Source organism: Marmota marmota, unplaced genomic scaffold, assembly GCF_001458135.2.
Source record: "Marmota marmota marmota unplaced genomic scaffold, marMar, whole genome shotgun sequence".
NCBI lineage: Eukaryota > Metazoa > Chordata > Mammalia > Rodentia > Sciuridae > Marmota > Marmota marmota.
The window spans coordinates 29,293,746-29,318,777 of NW_026000082.1; the positions used below are offsets into that span (position 1 = coordinate 29,293,746).

At 48.1% G+C, this 25,032-nt stretch overlaps 1 protein-coding gene across 3 annotated transcripts in view; it reads left to right on the plus strand.

Annotated features, from left to right (window-relative positions):
* The window catches only part of Csmd2 (CUB and Sushi multiple domains 2), a 546,044-nt gene that overhangs the window by 527 nt on the left and 520,485 nt on the right, over positions 1-25,032 (plus strand). The gene's annotated exons all lie outside the window — the stretch shown is intronic.

Here is a 25,032-nt window from a genome sequence, read left to right on the forward strand (position 1 = left end):
TGTGTATAAGAGACAGGTTGTGCCCAGGGCGGGGGAGGAAGTGTCTCCTCCAGGCTCCGCGTCGCCACATTCCCCTCGGTTCCCATTCCGCGCCAAAGTGCCCTTTCCCGCGCCCTGCTGCAGCCGAGCGCCTGGGCTGCGGCAGCGCCGGCGCGGGTGGCGGGACCCACTCGCGGCAACCGAGTCCAGGAGGGCGGCAGAGCTGGCGGGTGCGGAGAGTCCCGGAACTTCGCGATGTCTGGCTGCAGCTTGCAGCTCCTCTAAGAGGCACGCGGACCTTCTAGAGAACCTAGTCCCCAGTGGAGCCTACTGGCCCCAACTGGTCCACTCCCACTTTACCCAAGGCACCCTCGAAGCTCAGCTGTAGCCACAACCTAGAAAGTTCCGTGTGTCCTGATGGGGAGCATCCAAAAAGGGACGCCTGGAGCCCCATTTCATTTAGCCCAGAGGCTGACACCCACTGGGGAAGAAAACCCGAAACACCTGCTGCTGGGGGGCCTGGATCCAAGGCACCTCCGGCCTAGTGTGTGTGTGTGTGTGTGTGTGTGTGTGTGTGTGTTGTTGTTGTTGTTGTTTCAAAGCACTGATTGAATCTCTAAAGGTTTTGGCCTCCACCTCCCCCAAACCCCTGTGCCCCTTCTTGGAAAGTGCGCCCCTCTGCTAGCAGGACAGTGAGTGGTGGCTCCCTGGCCCACTGGCTCCAGCATCTTGTGAACGCGTCTCCGCATATTGTGTCGCCTTCCCCTTGGCCGCGTTATATTGGGGTTCCAAGTCAGGGAGGGCGCCCCAAGCCAGTCCTGGATGTATCATTTCTACTTGACCGGACTTTCTTAGGTTCTCCTAAGAGTCATAGCCACTGACACCCAGAGAGGGGCGCCCGTGATGCGCGCGCTGGGCTGCTCTGGACTCCAAGCACACCCACACCCACAGCAAAGATGCTCACACCGACGCTGCTGGTCGCACAGACTTGCCACACGGATGGTGGTGGGGACAACTGTTACAGTAGGATTCTAGGCTGTTAGTTCAGGCGAGTCCCCTCTATGATTTAGCTTACTGGAGAATTACTCCATATCTGGCTGGATTGTTTTTCTGGTTAGGTTTGTCCCTGCCCCTTGGGCATATCGTGTCCCTGGGGAGAGAATAAGGCCTACTCACCAGAGAGCTTGCACACTGCCCAGCAACTCTAGAATCTGGCCTTATAGAGATCCATTTGCCTGCAGCTCTGTGGGAAGATAAGTTGGGGTTGTGGAGGGAATGAGGAGGGGTAATAGCCCCTTCAGGCCTTGCCCCACCTTCTAGTGCATTCATTTCTTATAAAACCTTTCCCACATTTAAATGCTCTGTCTGGCTTTACAGGCAGCAGAGATTGGAAATGGACGTGGTAACAGGAGATCCGCAGGATGTGGAACACATTCATTTTGTGTTTGCTTCACACTGTTGACTTTAAAAGATGCTTAGGACTGAGCCTGCTCCCTTCCTTGGCTTAGGGATCAATGGCTGAAATAAGAATGAGGATTTGGGAAGCCCAGGCTCATTGCCCACCTTTGCCTGCTTCTTTCAACAACTCTGAGCCCTGCCTCCTTGAAACCTCCATCAGTTACCTGTTCTCCCACTCTCCATCAATAGCTCTCTCTCCTTGGAACACCTTTCTCATGGCTTCTAGACAGGTATATTTTAACATAAGACAAGCCAGGGATATTTCTTGGTGCCCCTAATCTCTTTTAACCACTATCCCACCCGTTCTGACTTTTACTGTCCGATCCCCTCAAAGATGTCTTCACTCACTTTCTCTACTACCCAGCACTCTCTACAGTCTGCTTTCTGTCCCCCAGGACTCCACTGGAACATTCTAGAAGAGAACCCTGATAACACCAATATTATCAAATCCATTGTACTTTTTCTGTTCTTTTTATGATATTTTAAAAAATTGTCGATGGAGCCCTGTTTTCATTTATTTATATGCAGTGCTGAGAATCGAACCCTGTGCCTCACACATGCTAGGCAAGCACTGTACCACTGAGCTACAACCCCAGCCCCACTTGGTCTGTTCTTATCTTCTTTTTGTGGCTTTAAACCTTTTGGGTCATTCCTTTTAAATTTTCTCTTTCTTAGGCTTCTGGACATTGTTATTTTCCACCTAACTCTTAGGTGTTCTACCTCAGTGTCTAATGCTAACACTATTCCCCTCCCTGAAGTATGGTGTCCTGCAGGATTCAATTCCTTTTACCTTTTCCCTGGGTGAGCTCATCCATGCCCATTTCTTCCACTACACACTCTGCAGCTTCCAGACAGGTCTCTCCTGCCAAGACATCTCCTAATATATGTCTCTTGGCTTCTTGGTCCATGGAAACTCTGGGTCCAGACAGCCAATACATCTAGTTGACTCCTGGACATCTCACCTCAATATTTCCCTTCCAAAACAAGCTCATTAGCCTCTCCACTAAGCCTCCAGGATTTCCCAGTTACCCAGCTCAGAACCTTAGAAATATCCTCAGCTCCTTGCTCACATTAGGTGGCTGCCACTTTCTGCCAATTTTATATCCTCGGTTATTCTCAACTGTAGCCACCTTTCTTTGAATGAAGAAGCTCTGAGCATTGGGAGGACTATGATGCAACCCATCCACTTAGTAAGTAATTAAAAAGAGAAGTAATATTAAATTGCAAATATAAAGAGTTCCAACAAGTTCTGATTCCCCCCATGCCACTACCTTCATGGCTTAAGAACAATCGAATATCAAATTTGTATTTTAAACACGTCTCCTGCTTTTCTTGTCAGCTAAGGGTGTGCGTTTAGTCTGCCTCTTGCAAACAGGAGCATCAACTGTCCCAGTGTTCAATTACACTACAAACCGAAGGGTTCTAAAATTATTGATATGTCTGCTTTACCTGTTAAACTGTGAGCTTCCTGAAGGCAGCACCTGGCATAGAATTAATGATTGATGGTTGGCTGTTAAATCAGTAACCTGATTTGGCTATTTTTCCCCCCTTCTTTGGACAGTTTTCCAGGGACCAATGAGGCTAAATCAGGAGTTTGGGGGGTCATGGAAATCAGCTGGTTTCTGATGACAAAGACACTTGGTCCCCAGTTGCCTGATTTCCATGGATTGCTGAAATAGCTCCCTAGATTTTTGAACTGATGCAACAAGTCCTTGGCACCCACACCAGCATGCCAAGGAAAGGTAATTAACTGTAACTGCTCTGTCACTAATGTGTATATGGAATTTCCATTTGCCATCGAATTGTGGGCTTATGGCTTGGGAAAAAAACAAAACAAAACAAAACAAAAACCAAGCTGCCTATCATTCGGCAGACAGTGCTGGCCATATCTAGGGCTGGTGATCACGTGACCTTGTTGAAGGGGAGACTAGAATCATGGGCAAGAGGATTGGAGAACCAGATTGCAGGGTCTGGAATGCGGCAAGGTTTCCGTTTGTCCAGAGGAGTCCAGCAGGTGGCCTCAGCAGCACCACCTTGACTTGTGAGCCTGACCTGCCTGTGTCATCCTCATTGTCACGCCAGCAGGATTCAGGGAATCTGATTGCTCAGCAAAGCCACATGTTCCTTGTTGGAGACCTAGCTGATTGCCAAACTTCTCTAGGGCACAGGTTCTCTACCTGCAAGGGGACAAGTCTTTCCTGTTATGGGAAGGATTCTGAATCAGATGCAGAGGGCCCAGCCCCATACCTGCCTCATCCCATGTACCCATTAAATGGCAGGTGGGGCTCAACAGGACTTCATCCAGGAAGTCTGTGTGCCTTGAGCATGTCTTCCTCATGCCCTCCTTCTGCCTACTGTGCTCAGAAAGCCATGCTGGGTGCCCAGGGGAGTGACCCTAATAGCTAATGCTTCTGACCCTCTCAAAATCACTTGCATGTATCAACTCAGTCCTCACCGCAACCCAGTGAGGCCAGAGGTATTATTGCCCTAGTTGACAGACGAGGAAACAGGTCCAGAGAGGGCATATGATTCATCCACACAGTAAGTGACCAGGCCCTGGTTTCGCCCAGGTCTGCCTGACTGCAAATCCCTTACTTGGAACCACATTGCTATTTGACTTCTCAAGGGCTTAGTAGGTGCTGCTCCCTTGGGATCCTTCTGTCCCCATCTGTTATGCTGTGCTTCTTCTTCTTTTTTGACACTGGAGGCCTGCATCCCAAACTTCCAATCTTCAAGCAGCCATGGTCCATCCCTCTCTACCTATGCTCCGCCTGCAAGGGGACAAGTCTTTCCTGTTATGGGAAAGATTCTAAATCAGTTGTAGAGGGCCCAGCCCCGTACCTGCCTCATCCCATGTGCCCACTGAACAGCAGGTGGGGCAGGGCAGGACATCGGAGTCATCCAGGAACTCATCCAGGAAGTCCCTCTCTACCAAAGCTACCAAGTCACAGTTGTTTTTAGTCCCAAACACTCATCTTGGTGGAACTTGGATGTGGGCTCTCATGACTGTCCTCATTCCTTTATTGTAAGATCTTCATCCTCCTTCCTGGGATTCTGCACTTCGGTCAGTCTCTTCCTTGCCTGAAGTATTTAGTATTTAGCCTTTGGTCCCACATTTTAGGGGTCCTAAAATGCTAGAGGCTCCTGTCGTCTGCTTAAAGGGGTCATTCTTCAACAAGCGGTTAGGAGTTCCTGTGTGGCCACCACCAGAAAACCTATTAGGAACATATACATCTGGCACAGCCAGAAGGAGTACTAAGGCAGTTCATGTCAAGTCCAACATCAGAAAAAAGTGCTGTGCCTACCCTAGAGCTACTGGGTGGCTTTACCCATGGGGAGCAGAGGCCTGGGTGGAGTGGGGTTCATGTCCATGACTCTGCTCTTTTGGAAAGCTTCTGCACCAGAAATGGCCTTTTACTTTCTATGTATTTGTTTCTGTATTGTTGGAAAATTTTCAAGTGAATTGGTCTTGTAAGGGGTTGTCAGTCCTGTCCTTGAAAGTCATTATAAGGAACTTTGGTGATGCTAAAAATAATGTATGTATAGTTAAATTACTGAGAGCATCAAACAACTCTTAGAAATTTACTTGAGAATCTTCAGTGTGGTCTAGAGCAGAAAAGAAAGGCTCACATTGCAGCACAAAATAAAGGCTCACATTGCAGCACAAATAGGCTTCTTCCCTGCTACCGTCTCATTTATACTCAATTAGGTGCAATTATAATCCAGAAACTTAAAAAAAAAAAAAAAGGTATGTGTCCATCTTCTAGGTTTTCAGATAGAAGCAGAATCTAAGTTCCATTATTAAGTAGCTACATCTATTTATTGATTGAAAGTAAGCAAGTGTGACGGTTGCAACTTTAAAGGGAGGAAGCAGAGACTTTGAAATTTAGACCATTTGAGATACAAGTGTATTATCAGAATGCACCGGCATTTTGTGCAGAATGATTGATGGCTCTTCCTGAGGTGAGCAAGTGTGGTAGAGTCGACTCAGTTCTCTGGAGATTTGCCTTCTGGTTGCTGCCTTGACTCCCAGCCCTTCCCCCACCCCAGCCTTAGTCCCACTGACTGCCCTCCAATTGTACCCTCCATTGCAATTTCAGGAGTGGAGGTCAAGGATGGAGAGAGATCGGTGAAGCTGGGTGATGATGTGTGGGTGTCTGACACATTACTTGCCAATAAGAAGGAGGTGAAAGTTTAATGGTTTATTTTAAATCCATGTTAAAATGTTCTTAGTGTGAAAATAGCCATCTTGATGATAGCAGCCCTACCTCTGAGGGGCCTCCTGTCTCTTGTCATAGTGCAGCCCCAGAAGGGTGAGCCCTAGAGTGGTCAGGAGGAAGGCATTTTTTTTAGCTTGGGAGTCAGCAAGCCAGTCTCCCAGCCTTGCTCATGCCCCTAACAACCTACATGGCCATGAGCAAATCATTTCATCTTCCTGGGTCTTCATTTTTTTCACCTGTAAAATGGGAACAACAGTACTCACCCTGTCTAGGATGGACTTAGAAACTCTTTCAATAGTAAAACAGAGAAGCTAAAGTCAATAGTCTATACCCCGTCCAATAGGAGGTCCTGCCCAGTGGTCAGGCTAGCTTGGCTTTCCAAGGATGGGGAGCTCACTACCTCTGTGGACAGCCTGCCTGCCTATGCTCTGTGGCTCTGGGCACTGGGTAAAGGAGGGCTTGCTGAGTTTCCCAGCTCTGATCCATTCTTCCACTCTGCAACCTGTATGACTACTCCCTGTAACTCCAAAGGGAGGAAATGAGCCATCTCCTTCCCCAGCTTATAAGATATCCTGGCTGCACCCTCCTCCTGTGCCCCTTCCCAGGAGGCAGCACTGTGAGTTCAGCATGGGAGAAGTGACTGCTTGGGCTTCACTTTCTTGAACACAGCCATTGGAATGGGGGAGGGGCAAGAATTGACTTGAGACCTTTGAATTCTAACAGGATGAAATTTGCCTACTCTTAGGGGCCAGTGGTATTCATATCTCCTATGACATTTTGTTCTAAGAAACATGGAAAGAGGAAAATATCACAGGGGTAATCTTTCTGAGTCATGTGGAAGGCACAGTTGCTGTTCCTTGTCTTCTGTAAACCACCCCTCCCTCTCACCGGAGCGTAACACAGAATGACTCCCACCCCCTACTCTCAGTCCGTCACACTTTATGATCATCTGTCTTTGCAATAGCCTTTCTTATCTTATTTAAAAGTTTTCCTCCCTTCATCCCCGATCCTAAGGCTATTGCTTCTCTCCTCCAAAAGGTACTCAGTCTTGAAATATGCATGGACCCTTATAAAATATGTAGGGTTGTTTTTGTATGTCTGTGTATATGTATACATATATATGTATAAATATGCATTTTAAATTTCTATCACTGATATTGAGCTATAACATGTTATCTGGTTTCTTCCTTTATTTGCTCAACACCCTATTTTGAAGATCTAGTTATGCTCTTTATGTGTGTCTAGTCTGGGGTTTCTAACTTCTGTGTTGATTATAAGTTCTGCATCTATTGAATTTTATGTCTCCATTCCTGGGATAGATCCCAGGAAGAACTTGACAGCTCTTTCCCACCTTGCCTGAAGTTCTGAAGAATATCCTTGTATGTGCTCTCTTAGGATCCTGTTTGGAAATAACTTTGAGCTATGCAAATATGGGATTGGGAGTCCTTAATTATGTTAATTCTGTGTATTTGCTGTAGTGTTTTCCAAAACTGCCATCGAAGGTCCCAGAACTATTAAGAGTAAACAAGATGGCTGGAGTTGTAGCTCAGTGGTAGAGCTCTTGCCTAGCATGTGTGAGGTATTGGGTTCGAACCTCAGCACCACATTAAAAATAAATAAATAAATAAATAAAATAAAGGTATTGTGTCCATCTACAACTAAAAATATAAAAAAAAACTAAAAATATTTTTTTAAAAAGAGTGTACAAGAGTTTCTCTGTCTTCCCATATCCTCATCAATACCTAATATTATCCTCCTTTCTAATTTTACCATTTTTAACAAGTTTAAAGTGCCGTTTTATTGTTTTAATTTGCATTGCTCTGGTTACTAGTAAGTTTGAATGCCTGCTATATGCTTGTTATCTCTTTGAGTTTCTCTTTGTGTGAACTGCTTATTTGTATTCTTTGCCCATTTTAAAATTCTATTTCCTGTCTTAATTTAAAAAAATTGTTTTTGGTTAATTTGAAGAAGTTCTGTTTATATTCTAGATATTGCCCTCTGTCACTTTTAGAGGTTACAAAGAACTTCCTCCAATTTTCCATCTGTGTTGTTTATGGGGTCCTTCTTTGAACAGAAGGGCTTCATTTAGATGAAGTCAAATCATCCAGTGTTTTAGGGGAGGCAGAAGTAGAGAAATACATGAACGCTGATGAACTGGGGACAGGTAGGTCCCCAGGCCCAACTGCATCCTCTCTCTTGCAGGACTGGTCTCTGTGTGTGTGCTTTGAGGAGACCCAGAGCCCTCCTGTCCCTCCTGGGCTTCCAAATCCTACAGAAGTTCTCTATTCTGGCTCAAGGTCCTGTGCTGTCTAAAGACCCCAATTAAAGTACAAATTAATTAATCAATGGATGCTCCATCTAGAGAATGTGAGGAATTACTCAGTCCTTCAAATTTTATGTGTATTTTGCCAGAATAAAAAAAATAAACGAAGAGGGGCTACTGTCTAGATTCAGGGGACCAGGGGACACATCTAGGAGAGCACTATGTGGCTGATACACTTGGGAATCAGTAGTAGTGAGCAGATGGCGGGGAGGGGAGTGGGGGATGGGAAGAGCCTGGGCTGGAGGGCTGTCTGTGGAGGTGCTTGGTTGAGTAAGTTCCTGCTACCTGAAAGGCAGCGTGAAGTCTGGGAGGTTTTGAGCAGAGCAGGGGAGGGGCAGCCTGGGTTGGCTGGGAACTGCAGGTCTCTGAAGGAACAAGCAGACAAGAAGGGCCGGTGCTCTGGGGCAGGCAGGTCTTGGGGTGGGTACTTGATGCATCATCCCAAGAGGGCAGCAGGCAGGAGAGCAGGGAGTCCTGCCATGTACCCTCTGCTCTGTGCCCTGTCCTCTTGGAGCTCCTAGAACTGATAGAGTACGTGAAACCCACTCCATAAATCGCGGATCATTCTGCCTCAGCATGAACATCACAAAACTTTCAAGAAACAAAATAAAAATAGAAAACTTCCCTGCTTGGGGCTGAGACAGCCTGACATTTCACCATTCTGTCTCCAGGGAGACCTATTGTATTCCACTGTGCTGGGGCCACAGGAGTGTGAGCCTGTCCCCAGCTTGATCTTTCTTCCTGTCTCCTTTTCCTTCCCTTCTCTACCAAACTCCTGTTCCCGTCGCCTGTCCCCTTTCCTCCTCGGGTTCCCCTCTTCTCCAGTCTCACCACTTCCCTGGACTCCAAAGCTGCTCTCCTTCTTTGTACAGTCATCCCGCTTCTCACCCTCGGCCTCACCATCAGTTACAGGCTCTTCCTGAACTTGACCTTATTGCCTCCACACCCACCCCACTCAGGACCCTCCCTTCCCCAGCCTGTCCTTTAACCAGGTTTCAGCCCAGCGACTCTGTCAACCGGGAGGGTTTTTAAGATCCTTGTTTGCTTAGGTAGGACCTGTGGGCTGGTTCACTGGATTATGAACTGGGTACCTAGTGCAGTGGCCATGAGCTGCAGTCCTGGATGCAAATGCCATTGAAAGCCAAGTTCCTTCCCCCAGTGACAGCTGTTAGCTATTGAAGGCCCAGGGAGCGCCAAGCACACTGGGAAGGAGAGCGGCACAGAGAATCCCTCATTGAAAAGCTTCTTCAAGTCGGAGCAGGAGTGTGGTTGCAGGAGGATGACCTGGACCAGGATGGCTTAGAGGGAGCAGCCCAGTGAAGGCTGAGACAGCAGGCCCTGCATTGGGGGATTTGGGATGATGTCAGGGTCCCTGCTCTTCCTCAGAGTCTCTCTGCAGCCTGCATTACCATCTGCAGTCTGTCTCAGGTTTCAGCTCCCCAGGACTGAAAGAAGCCCCTGCCCACCTGCGCTCCTCTGCTCCTCCACCCCCTTGATGCCCCTGCCTAAGGAGGAGCAGAGGAAGGGCTCCAATGGCTTTGGAGCTGAGGCTGCCTCCACCTACCTGTCAGCCCACACCTGGGCTGCTGGGTGCAGCAACCCCGCTTCCTTCTCCTCCCTCTGCCCCTCTTTGATTACCAGCCCCAGCACTGGTGGTACTGGGGACCTGTCCCCAGAGGCTGTAGCACTCCAGAGGTGGTCACCAGGATGACCAGGTTTGTGTTGATGAGATTAGGCAGCCCCCCAGAGGAGCCTGGGAAAGCGTTAGCATTCCTAAACTGCTTAGTGCACTTCACAAAAGGCCAGTGGGTGGGGGAAGGACAGCTGGGAGCTCCTGAATCACTAAGTCCTTCCTCCAGCCCCGGATTTGTTAGGTGAGAAATCAGGAAGCTCAGGGGAGTCTTAGCCTTAGCTTCCTCCGTGTGCTGATTCCCATTATTCTAGATTTAATACTCACGGAGGAGCGGACACAAAGCACCAACATGCCACTTTCCCTGGGCCTGCTGTGAGGGGAGGCAACTGGTGGTTTGGGACTGAGGAGGCAGGCAGGTGGCGGTGGCCAGCCTCAGGGTGACAGGGGTCCAGGAGGAGGCGCTAGAGGAGGGCAGCCAAGAAGCTCAGATTCCAACCCTTGTCTCATCTTGGCGGGAGCAGGACCCAGTCCTGAGGGAGGAAGCTGCCAGGGTCACAGCGCCCTAGTCCAGGGAAGGGGCATTTAGAGAGCCTACAGTCCCAGAGAGGAGCCAGGGACTCAGCAGGGAAACTGAGGCACATGGCCAGTTATGTAAATAGGAATGCTAGGGCAGGAAGTACGGAGACACTGGGTGGCCTGCGGATGGCACTGGTCCACCCAGCCATTCATTCCTTTATCCTTCCAGGAAGTGAGCTAGGGACTATTCAGTGAATGCCTGGGGGAAGTGGGTTCCACTACCAGACAAGTTTGGGGAACAGTAGTAGTCTGTGGTTTCCAGTAGTCCCAGGGCCTCTCCAGGAAGTTTCTTGGAAATGCAGTCTCCTAAGCCTTACCTCCTACCTATGGAAGCAGAATCTGTATTTTTAACACAATTCCCATGGATTTTTAACATGATTCATGTGCGTTCTGTGAGCACGGAGTTTGGAGGAAGGCCAACTGGGAGTGAATCGTGGTTCTGGTTCACTCTGGGCCTCAGTTGCCACAGTGTTCAAATGGGACCAAAATCCTGCCCTTGAGGTCACGTGTGTAAAGGTCCATGCTTGCCAAGTGCCTGGCTCAGAGCTTGCCTCTCTCCTGTTCCTGGGTTCCAAGGTGTCCTTCATGCCCCACTGAGGGAGAAGGTTTGGCTCTTATTGTTCACTTGGTGTCCCTAGCGCCCAGGACAGGGCCTGCAGCCAGGTAGGTACATTGAGGATTGTGAATGAATGAATGAATGATTGAAGAATGAATGAATGAATGCCCATCAAGCTGTTGTCAGCTCAAACTGAACTCCCTGGATGCTGCTTTTGGGAGCCTCAAAGACACAGTGAGTTTCCTTTTCCCGTTCTCTGTTGCTGCACCCAGTCATGGCAGATTTCCCAAGGCGAAGGATTGCCGAGAGGCTGGGTTAGGGGATGGTGGAAATTTCTGATACAGAGCAATGAGACAGCTGCTTTGTGTCAGCCTAGGCATCAGGAAGATTTGATCATTGCTGAAATCTTTGGTTTAACCATTTTTATAGTTAAATATTATGGGGGATAATAGCCATTAACACCTTAGTAAACTTGAACTTATAGGTTAGGAAAGAGTAGGGTTAGGTAGGGTGTTAAGAGGGTAGACCTGTGTGGATTTCGACCCCTCCAATGTCCTTGGGCCTCAGATTTTGAAACCAGAAGTTAACCTGCACCTCTCTTTCCTCTTGCCCAGCTCTCATTGGCCCCTCTCACTAAGCTCCGTCTCTGGTGTCTCTTATCCACTCTGGACCCCAGGCTCCATTCTGGCCCTTTTTCATGTGTGGGGCAGCCCCCCACCCCCACTGCTGAACAGCCTCCTCTCCTGATTCCCAGAAAGGTTGATGTTAAGGGCAACATCTGTGTGGAACGTGCTGCTGAATTTGTGCAGGGAAGTGGTGAGAATCTTGTATCTCATGTTCCCCGGGAATGTCACTACTCTACTTGACATCCCTGCCCCAGCCCCCATATCTCTAGCCCCTCAATTTCCTTTAGTCCATGAACATACTTTATTTGCATTTTTAAAGTAAAAAAAAAAAACCTTCCGTGACTCTGCACCCCCTTTTGGCTCTCACCCCGTCTCTCTCTTTCCCATCCCACCATGCCTCCTGCAGGGTGTCTGCCAAGTGGTTTCTCAGTGCCTGTCATCTGGCTTCCACCCTCCCACTCCAGGGGAAGCGCTCCAGCCCAGGGCACCACCTGACTTCCTATTTACCAACTCCGAGAGTCTCTCTTGGCTTCTGGACCTTCACAGTCTGGCCGTAGCTGCCTCTTGACCTTCCCACTGTCCTTCCCCGCCTCCCCTGTTCAGCATCTGATGCTCTCAGCACTCCTTCCCACTTTTGCTTTCCTCTAATGCTGGTGCTGCGCGGCCTTTAGCCTTAGCCCTTTCTTTGTATTCTCTGTTTCATTCCCTCCTATTGACACCGATGTCCAAATGCTGATAATCTTCATATTTAGGTCTCCCAGGAAGACCTTGTACTCGGATTCCAGATCTGCATACCACCAACTGGTCCACCAGCCCACGCTCAGTGTGCCACAAATGGAATTCTTCCTTCCCCTTGTCACCTGTTTGACTCACTCCAACCACCAGCATTTTTACCATCCCAGACTCTTGTCACCCACCTCAACGAATTGCTTCAGTAGCCATGCATCTGCCTGAGCTAGCAATGAGGGATCATCCTTGAGTTTCACCCCACCAACCCCCTTTCACTAGCCAAATCTTGTGAACCTTACCTTCCAAACAATTCCTCAAGCTTCTCCTGCCTCTTTACTGGTGCTGCTCTGACTTGGAACTCATTCTTCTCCCAGATAGGTGCAACCTGCACTCTTGCAACTGTGACAGCAGATACAGTATGCTCTCCACATCTGTTTTGGGTTCCTCCAGCTGTTGGCCCACACATCCATCAGAGAGATACAGGGTCAGGGGGGCTTTCCTCTCAGGGATGGAAGAGTTGGGGCAAGACAGAGATCAAGGAGAAGTTGGGACCCCTTGAAGAAGTGGCAGAGAATCTGAAGCCTGTGGGATAAGAGTGGCCCTGGAAGGTATTTAACTGATAGATCACTGATACCCCTTCCTTCTGGGGTTTCCAGAGATTGTGGTGGGTGCAAAGAACCTTAGCCAAATGGAAGGCGAAGTATTGATTCTTTCATTAATAGCCGGGCTTTTTCTGGATACCCCTCAAAACACAGGTCTTCGGGAGCATCATATTGGAGAACATGGCTCCCTGAGGTCACATGGTGCTTTCTCTTCTTCTCCCATGGGGAATCTGATTGTAGGAACTGTGCACTCAGAACAGAATTAGGCAGAATTAGAGCTAGGACTGGGTCTCCACTTGGGTCCACTTTCCCAGGTAGCCCTCAGCATGTAAAGGATGCTCTACCATCGCTCTACCCACCAGTTGCAGATAAGGCGGGGGCATTCATGGAGAGGACAAGAGAAAGTGGTGCACTGTGCACTGCCCAGGAGCCCTCCTGAGCATGGGTGGGAACGAGGTCCCTGGGGATGGGGACAGGGGCAAGACTCCTAGATGTCTCTCCTGTGCTGGACACACCCAACGTTTTTATGGCTATGCCTGCTCTGCCGTCCTCTGAGTCCTTTCCAAGAACCCTGTGTTTCAAGGCACTCTGCACAGATGTAGGTTCTTTCCTGCATTTTTATTCCCGTTTCTCAGCTCTGTTGGCATAGATCAGCTCTCCCTCCTGATCCCACTCACCCCGCAACAATTGCAGGGAGCCGCTGCCAGGGGGCGGGGCCAGGGCTCATTAGAGTTCCCAGAGGTTGGTTGGGTTCACTGGAGACTGCACAAGGACACAGGCTGGTCCTAGCAAGGAAGGCACAGCCCGCAGTAGCCATGGGGCCCTTCCGTCTGCCTTTCTGCTGTTCGGTTCCCGAGCTCCAGCTCCCTTTCTGGGACCTCTGCCTTCTTCTATCCCCTGTGTATCGAGTGACTTGATGCAGTGAATTGTTCCCTTTGCTGACTTGGGTGGTGCTGTTCTTTGGCCCTGGGAAAGGCACCTCTTGGACCCTCATTCTTCTTCCCTTTATCTAATATTGAGGCACCCCCCATTCATTCCCCCCAACGTGCCTCATTTCCATTTCCCCTTTCAAAGCAGTGGGCAGCTTTGCCAAGGGGCTACAGTTTCTCATGCAGTCAAGCAGAGGGGCTCAGGGAAACCAACATCCCTTAATTGTCAAGCCTCTGGGGTCCCTGGAGGGCCATGGCTTAGACCCACCAATCAGAATGGACAAAGGGCAGTGTGACCTCACTGATTGGGAATTGTTCCAGCCCGAAGCAGACACTTGGCATTTATTTGGCCTGTGCATTTTGATCGCGGATAAATGCAGTTTCTGTTAGGCTCTTTGAAATATTGAAAATAGCTCGCAACTCTCGTTACTGCCTTTGAAGACCCTTAGGGGCCTGGGAACCCCAAGCAGGGAATGCGCTCGTGTCCAAGTCCTTCTCTACACCCTCCCCACCCCCATGCCTTTCTTTCCCTCTCAAGTTGGGAATCAAGTGAGTGAAAAACACAAGAGGAGTCAAATGGAGAGATCAAAATGCCAGCTTTCTAACCGATAAAACCAACTGGAGAACGTGGCTTTGGATATGCGGTCAAATGAACCTCTTAATACATCACACTCGAAATAGAGACTTCCGTACCTATTCCCCAGCGAAGGGGGTGGCCTGAGGTTTCCCTCATGGGGCAGCGGCTGCTGGACAGGTGCAGGGAGGTGCCAGGCAGGTCAGGGCTGAGCTAAGCATGCCAAGGTCTTTCCTCCAAGCCCTGTTTGCACAAGCTACTGCGCCTTGGATGGGGAGAGAGGGGAGGTCGCAGAGAGACTAAGAATATGTGTGCTCCTAGCCCTTTGCCCTCCCCAACATGCAGTGGCCCTCTCTCCCCTCTCTGGAAACAGGGCTGGGATGCACATTCTCTCTTGACATTGCATGGTGGATCGGGGCTCACGGAGGTCATAGCACCTGCTGCAGAGGTTGGCCGGGCAGGCAGGCCCTCTCCCATGCGCTGGGGAAGAAACAAGGGCCTTAGGCTCTGCTGTCGATGCCAGCCAGCCCGGGAGGTTTCTCGAAGCCCTCATGCAGACTGAGAGGAGATGTTGACTAAGATGTTCATCATCTGGCTCGCTTATCTCTGTGACATATTTAAATAAGAAAATAAATTGATCATTTTTCTTTTCCCCTTCATTGTCCCCTGGAAGAGTAAATGGAGAATGTGCCGCGTGCAAGTGAATTGCAAGGAAGCGGGACCACGGGACCACTGTCTAGAAGACAGCACGCTGGAGTCAGACCTGATAGAAAATGATGGCGGATCAGGGCCGGGCACCAGGCATTTGCTTTGCAGATGAAGGGCCCAAGTCAGTGGAGTAGCAAGTCCAAGGCAAGAGGAGCCAGCTGGGGAGGACAGAGAAGACTATTAGCACGAGGCTGCAGCCACGCCAAGACTTTCCCCTTCTTTCGTCTCCCTTCCTTCCATCCCTTCCTCTCTTCTTTCTTTCCTTTCTTCTTCTCTCTTTCTTTCCTTGGATGCAGCCATCCATGTATCCATTTAGCCAAGTCATACTGAGCTCCCACTCGGTGCTGGGCATAGTCCTGGGAGACAGAGCTGATGGGATGCTGTGGCTGACCTCATCATCTACCTCTTCAGCTCTGGTCATTCTAATACACCGCCTCTGAGGTGGACAGACAATTAAACAGACAATTTAATTTGCTGTGTGATGAGCACTGTGACCAGTCCTTGCATGGGACTAGGAGGGGGTCATGGGAGCAGAGAGGAAGAGCAGGAGTCCAGCTGAAGGATAGCAGAGATGACTTCCACAGGGTGGCCATGTTTAACTGACACCTGGAGGCCCAGTGGGAGTTGCTCTGGGCAAGACGGAGAAGACCAAACCTCAGTATATTTCACTGGCATCCACTGTTGGTAATGCCCCGAGAGACTGCTGCTCTAGGGTGACGTGTGGTGGGAACTCTAGGGCACCCGTCCGTCGGATTCTGACTGATGACCTTGAGCACATTGCTGTACCCAGCCACTGTGCTAGATGCTTAAGATGTGTTCTTACACTCTATGGTCCCCAGACCCTACTGAGTTAGGTAGTAGAATTGCCCCCATTTTATAGATATAGAAACTGAAGTTGCACCAACAAAATGATTTGTCCAAAGGTCACATGGCAGGGAGGAGATGGAGCAGGGGCTAACACTACCACCCAGTGGGGTCTCTCCCTGGTGTTTGCACCACAGTACAGGGCCCAGGAGCCCTAGATGGAGTTCAGCACTGGTGCTAATGACATATGATTTCTCTAATAACGGCAGCAATTTATATATATATATATGAAGTTCCTACTGTTAGCTCTGTGCCAAGCATTTCCTTTGCTGCATCTAATATAAATCTTTGAGGTCTGTTGGATAGACAGCATTATCATTCCCATTTTGCAAGTGGGAAAACTGAGACTCTGAGACTCAGTGATGTTTGGTATTATCAGCTCAGGGTCACATATGATGGGTAAATGTGGGAGCTGCTCAACTCCAAAGCCCCAGCTGCCGGGCACAGCCTTATTGACTTCCTCTTCAACAGCTTCACACAAGCACGAGGAGAGAAGGGGCCATTCACACTCACACCACTGCCACTGCCAGCTCGTGTTCTTGCCACTTTCGAGGCGGTTTTCTCATCCGTGTGAAGGGGACAGGCATTCTTGCCTGCTTTGAACAGGGGTGGGGGCAGCTCACCAGGGCTTTGCAAACACTGGATTCCACTGGGCTTGTGGCACTTGAAACTGAACCTGAGAATTGCTGTCTCCCCAGTGGCTTGGCAGCTGCCTGACAGAGGACTTGAGGAGCTGCTCTGAGGACAAGCCGTGTAACCGAGTTGTGCAGATCCTTCGTCCCTTGGAGGGACATGCCAGTTGCTCATGATGTGGAAAGATAAGAGACTTTTTGTAGACTGAGGGGGGCTTTGAGGACAGAATGGCCCCATCTCTTCCCCAAAGGCCACGACAACTAAGGGAGGCTCAGGAAAGATACTCAGGGGCACCTCGTTTGCAGCCTTCAGTGAAGGTCTATGGGCCTGGTGACAAAGGCACAGGGTTACAAAGGGATGGACACCGCTCCTGCCTCCAGGAGACATTCTGGGGAGACACATGTGGAAACAGCCACGTGCAGCGTGGTACCCAGGAGCCAGGCAGTCACCCCGGACACCCCTCTTTCTCTCCTTCCTCTCTCCCCACCGTGAGCAAATCCTGTTGGCTCTACCTTCAAAACACCAGGATCCAACCTGCTCCCACCACCCGCAGCACACCCCGGCGCCTAAGCTGTCACCTGCCTTTGCCCAACGTCCCCTGGGAGCCTCTTGCTGGTTGCTTTCCTTCCACTTTCACCTCTTGCCATTTTCCCTCACCCCAGCAGCTGCAGAGCTTTGAGCCACATCAGGGGGGTCACGCATTCCTCTCCCTGACAGGGGCTGCCGCACACGAGTCAAGGTCTGTCCCATGTTCTCATCACTGGGTTTCTTCCTGACCTCCCCCTGTGCCCTACTCCAAGACTTGCCCCAGTTTGCTCTGCTCTGGCCAGGGGGGGCTTTGCTGCCTTGCCCAGACACACTGGGCACACTCTAATAGATTTGGGGCTTGCCATCCCGTGGGTAGTCCATTGCTCCTATCAACGCTTATTTTGGTGGAGGTGACATCTTATTTTGATGGATGTCACCTCCTCCTCAGAAGCCCTGCTCGCCTCCGTTATCTCCAGTAATGTCTTCCTTTTCTTCTTCTACCCTTGGTGACTTCATAGTCCTTTTAACCACCCAATAAATTTTCTATGCTTTTTTTTTTTTTTTTTTACTCATTTAGTGTCTGTCTCCTCAAGTAAGTCCCATGAGATCAAGGACTTTGGCTGTCTTGCTGTCCATGGTGTGCCCAGCTCCTAGACAGGGCAGGAGCCACATGAATATTCACGGGGTGTTGAATGGAGAGACGGCCAAGGCTCATGGGAGCCCAGTCAAGGAGCTTATGGGAATGGGGGGGGGTCATTGTTGGGTGCAGGGACATTAGAGGTGAGATTTAAAGGTGCAGCAGGCAATTTTCAGGGGTAAAAAGGAACGAGGCTCCCAAGAGGATTCTCCAAGGACCTGATACTTACAGAACTAGATGGGGGGGCCCAGGAGTTGGAGTGGATCTTGTGTGTATGGCAGCTGGGGACAGGACATGAGTTTGAAGAGGGGAGTAGGTGGAAAAAGAGGGGGAGGATGTGGAAGCTCACTGAGAAGTGACTCGGAGCCCAGCCCTGCACGAAAGCTTCGTGGGTCTCCACTGGAAGTGGCTGAAAATCATTGCCGAAGACCTCAAAGAAGAGTGTTAGACATCTTTTCTGAGGACAGGACAGGAGCATCAGAGGGGCTAGACTCACATCCCGTCCCTGCCTGGTCCTGGCCTGTGTAAGAGACTCAGTGCCTTCCTAGGCCTCAGTTCCCCATCTCTAAACCAAGAGCAGCAATCCCTAATCCACAAAGCCTTTGCACGATGCAGAGACGATGTGCAGGGAGCACCTAGTCAGGCCTGGCCTGGTACTCGGTCATGGTTGCCAAGGTGACGGGGCCTGCTGAATTCAATGGAATCAGTGACACTGGGAGAAAACGTGTTTTTGAAGCTCTTGACAAGGCCTCAGTGCTCTTGGTCCTTATCTGCAAGGGGCCGTGCCTTTGCTCAGAGACTGCTCTCTCTACCTGCTCCCTCTTGCCTGTGCCTGGGCCTTTGCACATGCTGATTCCTCTGTCTGGAGGATTCTTGCCTCTTTTTGCTTCATGAATCATGACTCAAGTTTGGCGTCCTCCAAGAAGCCCTTCTGGACGCCCCCGTCTAGTTCACCCTCATGGACTGTTCCTTGACCTTGGATGGCTTATCTCACTTGATAATTGGACATTGATCAAAGTCAAAAATAATTTTTTTTTCTGGTACTGGGAATCCCTTGCCCCCCCACCCCCAACCCTACCCCCAGTATAGGAGCTTGTGTACTGAACCACATCCCCAGTCCTTTCTGTTTTTTATTTGGAGACAGCATCTCACTAAGTTGTCCAGTCTGGTCTTGAACTTGTGTTCCTCCTGCCTCAGCCTCCCAAGCAGCTGGGATTACAGGTGTGTACTACCACACCTGGAACAGTCATTAATTTATTGTGGACGACGATCTCCTTCACTGGACTTTACACTTCAGGGGGGGGCAGGGACTACGCGTGGCTTTGCTTACTGTCCTGTCTCTGGGACACAGATAATCCCTGGCAAATAGTAGTTCCTTCATTTAATGTCAAGAAAGACTCGAGGAAGATAGAAATGACATGTGCAACTGTAGTGACCTTGTCTTGTCCTGTTCCAAACAAGACTGGGAGCCAGCCTAGCTGTGAACCTCACAGGTTTAGGAAGGGTGGCAGTTTTTTTTTTTTTTTCCCATAACAACAACAGCAGTGATAAATAACACATCCTCAGCACTCCAGTCACTGTGCTAAGCACTCTGTAGACATTACTTCATTTAATTGAAACGTCATTATTATTGAGTGAGAAAATCAAGATGCTGAGAAGTAAGTGTAATATGATCCAATTTTAAAAAAATAAACACTACCAAACTCTGACTATATACATAAATGTGTCTATGCATATAAATTTATGTTTGCATATGATTTTAAGAACAAGAATAAAAATATAGAAAGATGCAACCAGATTTTAGGATGGGGTGCCTAGGAGTGTGTTAGTAAGTAATATGAGGAGGGGAGGTAGGAGGCGAGGGAGAGAATGCAAAGTGTAAAATAATAAAACAAAATGCAAAATGGCACTAGAATCCCAACACGCATTAGAACGTCATACTTCTGCATTTATGCAAGATTACCTATGAATGTGTATGTAGAAAGAAACATAAAAATTTGTTCCAGAAAAAAAGGCTTTAAGCTGGCAAGTGGAGAGTGTGATGGGCACTTCCACTAACTGCCTGTAGGAGTGTAAATTGTCACAAACTTTCTGGAAAGCAAATTGGCAATAGGCTTTAGAATATTCAGATGTTTGGACTCAGTATTCCATTTCAAAGAAATAACCATAGGTGCAGTATGTATAAGATGCATAAGCATTCTTTAGAGTAGAAGGAAAAATGGGAATTAAATAGCCAGCCATAAGAGAATGGTTAAGGAAACTGTTATATCAACAAATAAATGGAAGTCTCATGACCACAGACCTGGGCACTCTTATTATCTCTGTTTTGCCGATGGAAGAAACAGGCTCAGGGAGGTGAAGTCAGTTGGCCATCGAAACGCAACAGTTAAATGCAATAAAATTGGAACCTCTATATATTTTCTAAGAATCCCTATCTTACTGTTAAAGCTTGTGATCAGCGTACAAACTGTTGTTCAAGTTCCACCCCCAGGGGAAACTGCAAGCCCCAAAGTATAGGTTAGACGCCCCAAATCCTTGGAACCCTGATCTGGGACCAGCCCAACCATGGCGTGTGGAGGAATCCCCAGGAGGATCATCAGAATGATCTTGCTTCTTTTAAATGAAGTAATTTATAGAAAGCCTTTAGCCGACACTTTACACAGAGTTAACACTTAGTAAATACTATAATTTAGAATTCACATAATCATGATTTCTTGGCTAGAGAATATGTTAGGAAAATGGGGTTTTCCTTCTTTATCTTTCTGATTTCTTCTTCCTGGGTTAGCTTGGAAATTGCCCTCTTGCTGGTAGCTTGTTGGAGTGGAAAGAGTCAAATCTTTTGAGTCAGATCTGGGTTTGAATTCCCAAACTCTTTCAACAGCTGTGTGATCCTAAATGAACGACTTAATTTCTCCGAGCCCCAGTTTCTCCTCTGAGCCTCTCTGCCCAAGCCAGAGAGTGCAGTGAAGGTGCATTTGGATGTCAGATGGAAAGCACCTAAATATGGCTTCTGAGTTGTTGTAGGTGTTTTTTTTTTTTTTTTTCCATTCCCAATTGGAAGGCACATTCTTTGGTTGAAGTCTTGTTGATTGGCACTCTGTTATGAGAGGTTTTAGGCCAGGTTGGACCAGGCTGGACCAGTGTGTAGATTGGGCCAGGGCCACAGACATCACGGCTAGAACTCCACGCCATGCTAGAGTTCAAGGTTAGCACTGGGGTGAAGGAAGGAAAAGAGTATCTGATTACCTGGGTCCAGAATGGACAGTGGAGGTTGCAGGCTAGTTCTGAGCCCAGTGTGTTTTCTCTTTTTGGTACCTCGATGTCTCAGCTGGTCAGAGAACAGTGTGAACATCTAGGCATGGAAGGAAGAAGGATGTGAAGTTTGGATAAAGACTTCTTGTTAAGAGTGCTCAGTTACATGTTACTTAAAAAGAGCTTAGTGGGCTTTGGAGAAAATGGCAGGATTTCAATCACTTTTTTTCTTACAAAGGCATTAGATCTTGGTTGCCCAGTTTCTCCACCTTCAGAGGCATAATCAAGTCCAGGCTATGGTGTGGGATGAAGACATGCAGCTGTTGAATGGCTGGCTGGCTGGCTGGATGGGTGGGTAGATGGGTGGATGGGTGGATGGGTGGCTGGCTGGCTGGCTGGCTGGCTGGATGGATGGATAGGTGGATGGGTGGATGGATGGATGGGTGGATGGGTGAGTGGGTGGATGGATGGGACAGAGAGGTAGAAGGCGATGGAAGGAAGGATGGTGCATGAGATGAATAGCTAGGTAGGATTGATGGTGCTTGGGACAGAAGAACAAATGGATGGGCTGAGATTTGGGAGAATGAATGAAGTATGGGTGACTAGGATGGAAGGATGTAGTTGGCTAAAGAGCTGGAAGGATTAATGGGACAAAGTAGGATGGATGAATGGAATTTTTGAATGAATGGGAAAGCAAGTGGAAGGATGAATGAACAGATGGAAGAACTGACTCAATAAGAGACTCTAGAGATGAAATGGGATGCCTGGATGAAAAGATTGCTGGAGCAGACAGTGAGTAGATTCATGGGATGGGTAGACGTATGGGTGTTTGGACAGACGAGTAGTTAGAAGAAAGGATCCATGCGTGGGTGGGTGGAGGGACAATTGGATAATGGGTGGATCACTGTTTTCATAATTTTTTGCTCAAACAAGCTAATCTGAGGACTGGCTACCCAAAAATGGGGTTAAGGCTGAACAGGAGAATAAAGTATATCACCTCCTTAAAGGGACTTCCTGAGATTAGGAACCAGGATTTTAATGTATCATTCTCTTGTCAATTCCCACAATGTCCTTAATGAAAACTCTTGGGACACCAGGCCATGTTCACGTGGCTTTGTGAAAACAGACTGTTTAATGCACGAGCACAGTCTTAATGACTCTGACATGCAGATAGAGGATGTGTCTGCACAGGTGTTCACACTCCAGGTTGTAAATCATTGAGACCTGTTTGCTCTCTGCTTGGGACCAAATGAGCCTCAATGGCTAACAGCCCACAGCCCACTCAGATAGGTGGGTACACCATCAGGAAAGAAAATCGATGGCTCGGGGGCTTTTGCCTTGCTTAAAGGATGTGGCTCTTGCCTTGTCTAAAGGATGTGGGGGTTTTTGTTTTTGTTTTTCACTTTGCGAGAAAAGTGATTTATTTTGGAAGTCACCTGTACAGTGAAATGGGTTTCAGTTTTTCTGCAGTAAAGTCACCTGAGTGACAGCAGATAAAATACAGAGGCGTCCGGGCTTCTCACTTGGGGCCTCGAAGCCTGCAGGTTGTGGTTCCCCAAATGACCTAATTTTCCTTCTCTTTTAGCCATGCTTCTCTCTCTTTCTGGTTCCTTCTCTTTCCTGCAAGTTTAATTAGTTGTAACTACTTTTTAATTACGATGCACGCTCAGGGCAAAAATTCAGAAGAGGATATGGTGAAACAAAATCCCATCTCCCCCGAAGACCTCCAGTTCCACTTACCAAAAGCTTCTTTTGCGTTACTCCGGAAATTTTCAAAGCATGTAAGAAAGTAGAAATGTAACCTTTATTCTCTACATTTTACAAAATAGGATCCCTCTAGATATGTCATAATACTATTTGATAACGTGCTTTTTTTCTCTTAGCAGTTTCTCTTAAATACCTTTCTGGGTGGGCATGTATAGATTCATCTCATTCTTTTAAATTGCTACATAATATTCATAAATTACCATAAATCAGTCAATCAATTCTTCATTATTTAGGTTTTTTCTAGTTTTTGGCTAGAAAACCTCAAACAGTACCATAACAAAATAAAGTGTTTGTGTGTGGGGTGTGTGTGTGTGTGTGTGTGTGTGTGTGTATGTGTTTTCAACAAAAACACATGTGCCTATAGAATGGATTTTTACCTCAAAATGAGTATACATTTATGCTGATGAAAAGCCAAATTACATTCATTTCAATACCATCAGTAGTAATCAGAGCTCTTGGTATATCTCTGCTTGAGTGCACAGAATCTCCTGGAAGACTTGTTAAAGTACGGGTTTCTGGGCTCACCAGTCTCTGATTCAGTAGACCTGGGATTTAGTAGGTCTGCAGTCCAGTAGATTGGAATGGGATCTGAGAATTTGCATTTCTAATAAGTTCCCGAAGGATTCTGACTTGCTGGTCTAGGAACCACTGCTATGTATCTTTCTAATAGCTTTTTAAACACTTGCCAATCTGATAGATTTCAGAAAGCTATCTCATTACCTTGTTTCTTTAATTATATCTGAAATTAAGCATCTTTTCAAGTTTCTTGAGTCTTCTGTATCTTTTTTTGCCATTTTCTATGGCATTGTCCACATTTTTCTTCTTGATTTATCAGAACTCTTTGCATTTGGAAGACATTAATTCTTTATGTGCAGTGATGTGGCCGATCTGTTTTCCAGTTTGGATATTTTCTTTTGACTCTGTGGCATCTTTGTTTGTTTTTACACTTGTAGAGGCTCTATGTGTTTATACCATCAGATTTGTCAATATTGTGGCTTTCTGGTTTTGTGTCATGCTTGCAGAAAGATCTTTCTTACTTTAAGATTATATAAAAGTCAACAATGAATATGTCTTAATGCTTCTTTTTTATTTCTCAGCTGAAACAGAGCAGCAAATGTTAGCCTGGAAATACAGTAATTACTTAATTGAAAATGAAAATGTGGAGTTTTTATATTTCTGAGTTGACCTGAAGGGATCTCTGCAGCCTCTTTGTTCCTTGTGCTTCTAAGAGAGAAAAGAAACTCCCATTTGATGATTTCCTCTTCTTCAGGCTAATGCTGTGATGCATTGAGATTTAAAAAAAAAAAAGTTTGACGTTTGAGGGCAAAGTGTGTAGGCTGTTCTTGGGCAAACAGATGTTCCTAAAGTGACAAAGCACAGAAAGAACCCTGGAAGCCCCAAGCAAGAGGCAGCGTGGGAGACAAAGCTGCCCCCTCCCACCATGCGCCACTCACTTTCTGCAGGTCAGGCTGCTGGAGCGGCCTGGGCTTCATCCTCACGCTCCCTGTCCCCTGGCATCTGCTTTTTGATTATGCTGCAAGGCTTACCGTTGGAAAGGAGGCCCAGGCGTGGGAGCTGGGCCACACAGCCTTTTGCACAAGCCATTATGATGGGCGACTGAACTAATGGAACCATCGTGGTTTTGCAAGGCTTGCTTTTCTATCCTTCAGACAAGGTCAGGTGCAGGTCCTGGTCCTATGTTACATGTTGGGACAACATAGTTCACAAGCCCCTGGACCAGCATGGAAAATAAAACTGATAGTCTAGGGGACAACTAAATAGGGAAACAAGGGACCCCTTAAAATAGGAAGAGAGGTGCTCATGGAAGATGCTGGACGGAACAAGGGCAGGAACTCTCTCCTACCCGTCATCTGTCCTAGGACCCAACACAGGGCCTGACACTGAGGTGCTCAACCCACACAGGGTGGCTGAATGAGCGAGTTTCAGAGTCTGTATGAGTCAGGGTTCCCTGGAGAATTAGAACCAACAGGATGCACAGTGCGTAGGCATGGGCATTGCCTTGGGAAGGCTGAGAAGCCCCATGATCTGTCCCCTGGCAGGCTGGAGCCCCAGGAAAGTGGGCGACATAATTCAATCTGTCGGAAGACCTGAGAGTGGGGACATGGAGGCACAGGTGGGGACCCCGTAAGTCCCACAATCTAAAGGCCCTGAAACTAGGAGCTCTGATGTCCAAGGGCAGGAGAATGTTCCTGTTGAGGGAAAGAGAGTGAATTTGCCCTTCCTCTCCCTTTCTGTACGTGGGTCCTTGATGGGGGACGTGAGGCCAGCCCACGTAGGTGAGGGAAGGGCTTCTCCCCTCGGCGGATCCGGTCCGTGCTGCTGTCTTCTAGAAACACCCTCATGGCACACACTGTAATAATGCTCTCCTCTCTGGGCCTCCCCTAGCCCAGGCAAGATGACCCACAAAACAAACCGTT